Genomic DNA, 5,870 nt, shown 5'->3' on the forward strand with positions numbered 1-5,870 from the left:
GATGATGATGTGCAAGAACTTCATCTTCGTCATCTTCAATCTGCTCTGCCGTCACTTTCATCAGATGGCTTGTCACTGCTGTCTTTAAGATTACTTCGAAGAATGTCATCACTGCACTTCAATAGAGCTTTTCCCGGTGGTATACCAGTCCAGGTGCAACTCGACTAAGATCACAGCATCATCTCGATGCTGTGGCTGGATCAATTGCTCCTTCTGCGTAACTATGATTTGAACAACTAACAAATTTTATGTCTGCGATATTGGCGGGGAAATGGCTTAGAGGAGGTCCATCGACAGCTCTTTTGAAGAAATCAAGAGGTCTCTGCACCATCGCCGTTGGCGAATTTTTAGTCGCCATGCAGGCAGACTCTGTTGTAATACGATAAAATCTCGTCTTGCTGATACCTTCTTCTTTATGGACAGGTTGATGTTGGAATTGAGAGCGGTCTTGAGGCTGCTATTCACGTATGCTGTACATTTATTCATGAAAACCAAGAGAATCCAAACTATTGTTGTCTGAAAATATATATGTTTAATGCATTTAACGAATGCAATCGACCGAAATTTCTCACTCGCTTGAATAGAGTTTGCTGAATTGGTTTGTTAAGTTTATTGGTCTTATTAAATCGGCAGGTGAAATGAGATTTGGTACCCATCGCATTCTTTCAGCGTCTGGTGTTCAACAGAAGATTCCTTGGGACCTCTCTTGTTTTCTCTGGTCATTATGGAATTCATGGGTTCAGTTGGTCCCATTGAAAACCTACAACTCAGCTTGTGGTATCTAGACGACGGAACCTTTATTGGAATCCGCAAAAGTGTTTCCATATTGTTGCGCTCCATTATTGAAAAAAGTGCTTCTTTGGCTATAAGCAGGACTACCAACACAATTGGCAGGTATAGGTTTGCAACAGGCTAACACAACTGCAATTGCGGTTTTCCTTGCTAGCTGCAATACAACAAAAGAATTATATCTCTGACTTGCTCCTGCTAATTTATCTTGCCAAACCATTATTATTTCTGGAGATATGTCTACTCGTCAATTATTCAATGACTTCTTCTCTTCACACATTAGACATCAACAATTCTTAGACTTGTCATCTCCGTCAACAACTCAATGTTATATGCAAGCTGAAATAGACAAAGTTACAGTCCATCAATTGAAGTCTTTTGGAAGTCTTCGTGACAGAGCACGTTTAAATATCATCTCTGCTGCTCGTACTGCCAATTAGTTGCGGGCAGTTCCAAACGAAAAGTTAGGCCTCGCCATGGCACGTCATAAATTTATTATCGCTCTGCGTTTGTGGCTTGGACTTTTATAGTCTTTTCGTCTCCAAAGATTCAAAGATGTATACGCGGCCAAATCGTTGATATTGAAGGAGATCATCTTTTGTGCTGCAGACAAAATCCAATCCGATGTTTACGTCACATTGCCATCCGAGATATAATATGGCATGCTTTAACGGGCCCGCTTTAAAATGGCGACTACAGCTCTGAACAAGTAGCTGATCAAATTGAAATCCTTATCTAGGGTCGGCGGCAGTTCACCATGATTATATGGTCTTCACACTTTGACCATCTCTCTGGCCGCTACATTATGTTAGTCCGCTCACAAAATTGTTTTCCCTAGACAATTAGGTCATGTCTTTCAGACAAAACTTTTCCAAGATAGATATCACAAATTGTATCGTGTAGACACAGCTTATATGGTAACCATTCATTATCTGTTCCAAAGAAAGACATCATTTTATTTCCTTTAACTTTCATAGCAGCTGTTGCAATTCTTGTATAGCCAATGACATTGATTGTTTTCTTATGGTTTTTCATTGCTGGACCTCTTTTTACACAAAAGTACAATATTATATGGTAGCTCATGTAACAGGTAATACCATATATTAGCAGTGTCTGTGAGATCAACTGTCTCTTCAGTTGATGACAATTGTAGACTGTCAGAATTTCTTTCTATGTGCCTGAAGACAGTGGTTGTGCATGCAATATAAGGGTATCATTTTATTACAACAGATAAATTTTCTTGGGTTTAACTAACTATCACAGGTACAATACCTTGTATGTAGGGGCTCTTAGCACACTTACTCACCATCTCACTCAGCACTGTTCTCATAGTCGCGATTTTAAAATTGTGTTCTGCTGTCACGGCAGAGAATGCATGTTCTTCAGTTAAGCAGAGATTGCCATAGTTATACGAACCTGAGGTAGGCTCAGATGAGCTTGAAACTCTTGAGTGGAGAAGATGATAGTGCATTAGAGGCTGGACATCACCGTCTAGTTAACACTGACTGGTGTTCATGTAACACTGACTGGTGTTCATGTGGACACTGTAATGAACTGAGTACACAAGGAGTGCCTTTGCTGCCAAAAGATGGTCACTTTTGAGACACAAACTAGAGCAAGAGCAACAGACACTGGATTGTATCACTCAGAATTCAGTCTTCTACCGGTACAAGGTTGTCTTGGAGTGTGAAGTTCTTCGAACAGCCTTAGTGGCAAACATAAATAGGTTGAGAAAACCTTTGGAAGAACCTTTTCCGAGTTCTTATTATTAATTTTGTGAACTAGGCTGCACATTTACTGACTGCTTTGGGTATTTACAGGGTACTGCGTTTGGCTGCTTACTGCCAGTTTACATTCTGGGTGCATGTTCATTTTGTTTGAGCTGTGAAGTAGGTCATACCAGCTTGTGTATTTTTCTTGATTTAAAGAATGTTTTCAGAGCGTCATGTATGTACACTGGCGACTAGGTAGCTGACTGTGCATTGCCATTGTGAGCTTTGCATGCAATATATGTTTACCTATAGATTGCAATAGATGGTTTTAATTATTTCTGTAATTTTGTTAGTGCCTATGTTATTGCACATACCCTTTTCAGGAATGCTTTGACAATGTAGAGATTTGTATCATTAGTTAAATGACTTAGTGCACATGTTGTAAGCTGTGAGGACAATTTTGGGGTATACTAGCAATTTCTGTAGTAGACTAGTCTACTAATATTGACCAGCCATTATTGCTGTGTGCTGCTTGATTACTTACTTGACTTTCTATTTGGTTTTTCTACTCTTGCAATGTTATCAGGAAGTTTCACATCTGCTTTACTTAACTTCCTTTGAGTGGTTCGTTTTCTGATAGTCTAAGACCCTGCATCTTGAATCAAATCATTGATATGGCTATATTGTTTTTCTCTTATCTTGATTTACCAACCCATTCTTTCTTAGATTTGAGATGAACCACACTCTTTTTCTTTATTAGTAACCTGCTTTTTGGAAGTTCATGTTGTGATCCAGTACTGCCAGCTGCAGTCTTGCTGCCATGCCCTTGTAGCTCTAATGCTCTTGTTTAATTCGACAGCATTTCTCTCAACATGGCATTGTAGTCTTCTAGGTTCTTTGTATGGGAAAAGAGGGTTAGGTGGCTGATTTCATTAATCAGTTTCTTATCTAGCACAACTTCTTTAATGCCTGATGTGCATGTGGCCCCACTTCTAATAATGGTTTCCTTTGTCTTTCTTTAGCAATGAGAACAGGGTGTGTATATTGATGGAGTTTGTAGTTTCCTGTCCAGCTGTGTATGTATTTAGTGTGATTTATGACGGAGGTCCACTTGTCATGCAACAGGCTTACATCATTGTTGCATTTTTCGACACTCCACCAAAGATGTCTTGTCACTGACTGAATCCGTTGAAGTAGAGAACCATATGATTTGTTTGCAGCCATTTTATCCGACTTTTTTTGCAATTTATTTTTACCATGTGCCAATGTTAGTATGCTTTGTTTTCATAAAGTTTGTTATTTAAAATGGATGTCTGTCTGTAGCCAACATGTCGATGTGGAGTCCATTATCACTCATTTTTGCAAGCATCTTTGCATGTGAACTTGTAACTTGAGAGCATTAGACATGTTGAAAGTAATAACAACTCTCGATTTCTCTTCTTTGACTGTGTATGAGCCATTATTGGCAGACAAAACATGGCTACCACAACGTCCGTCTCCAGACACAGTCAGAGACCTTCCCTCCGTTAGTGCAAAGACTGTTTCTTGATGAATGTTCCAAGCCTCACCAACAACAGGAAATAAATAGTCATCTTGAATTCTCTAAAACCCAGATTGTGATAAAATTTGCAAGTTGAGAAGTTCAGTAACATGAGAAAATTTATCATAATTATTGCCAGAAAATAATATTGACGGTTAAGGAGATTGCCAGAAATCATTCCTCTTATGCTTGGTTGTGAAACCGATTTGAAAGTGTGGTCTGCTCATCAATCAGTAATGACTGAAAGGCAGCTGCCAACAACAAACTTGCGTGCGTTTAAGATTGCCTTGTCACATGTATTACAACGTCAAATTAGCTGATCAAATCATTTTGGAATTACAACAAACATTCTTTAATGAGTTATCGAGTGGTTACTACGTGTTAATGTGTTCAGTGAGGCACCAGTTGAATCATCATTTTACTGAACGAAATCGTACATTTTGGTCACATTTAGTCCCGTCAAAATATGAAGCAAAAAAGACTGATTTAAGGCTGCATATATTGATCATATTTAGTGTAGGTCTAAATGTAAAACTCAATGTAATATAAGTTTAGCATTATATTTAGATACGTCTAGGCTGCCCTAAGTATAATATGAATTTAGTACAATATTTAGACACATTTAACCTACCCTAAATGTAATATAAGTTTAGTACCAGATTTAGACAAATGTTGGTTACCGTAAATACATTTCAGAGATAGATTCGCCTAACTGCATGTGACTTTATTTCATTCAACGGGACAGCGCAATATCCGGGAGTGCTACACGATTGCAAGTGTATACGCGACATTTTTATTCACTGCAATCATTCATGGCCAACATCACCTATGATGCCATCAAACGCATTTTTAGATACTTTCTGCTATAATCTCTACCTATAAAGGCGACCTGTCTCTCCTCCACTTCCGTGTTGTATTGGCTTTGTGACAAACGTGTGTGTCAACTGCGGCGCTATGAAGTGGAAAGGGGAAGCACCTGGCATGTGTTGTTCCCGGGGCGAAGACGGGCATTTGAGCTTGTATATAATACGCGAACGCTTGGGAACGCCTACTTCCGTCTGTCTGTCTGTAACGCGCCGATCGACATGACGCCTGTCTCGGATCGTTGCGAAACGCGATGAGCAGGTCGAGACCGCGAGTGCGAGACGAACGATCGTGTCGAATTTCGCCTCGACCGTCTCCGACGGCCCAAAACGAGACTTTGGCGGCCTGAAATAAGATGCGCGGGAGTTCGTTTATTCGATTGACCGAGTATGCGGATGTGACGTATGCTCACCAGCCACTGTCTAGGCCATCTGGTCTAGAGTAGAGTGCGATGCGGCCGCTGCAGTCAGAGGTATTAAGCCGGCTTACCGGGACACGTGTTCGTGCGTGCGTGCGTCCGTACATCTAGATGTACGTCACGGAAGATCCGTCTTCATTACGGAAGTGGCGTCATTCTCCGCGAATAGATTATTACGTTTTATGTGTAGAGTCTGAGATGGGGAATGCGTAGAATCTAAACTACGCTGCATGTCTGGAGTGTGCAAGATGGATAACGCTCGGGAACGCCCACTTCCGTCTGTCCACGTATCTGTAATGCGCCGATCGACACGACGCCGATCTCTAATCATTGTGAAACGCAACGACCCGGTCGAGTTAAGCCCTCGGAGACGAACGGTCGAGTCGGATTTCGGCCAGCACATCTGGGGCTGCAATCCACACTGCGTCTGGGGGGAGGCTACTATTCCCAGAGTGCAAGATGCGCCGGTTCGCCGGGCCGCTTTTGCGTGCGTGAGTGCGTGCGTGTCACGGAAGGTGCGTCTTCTTTGCAGAAGTGGCGGACAACG

This window comes from Corticium candelabrum, chromosome 3 (assembly GCF_963422355.1).
Source record: "Corticium candelabrum chromosome 3, ooCorCand1.1, whole genome shotgun sequence".
NCBI lineage: Eukaryota > Metazoa > Porifera > Homoscleromorpha > Homosclerophorida > Plakinidae > Corticium > Corticium candelabrum.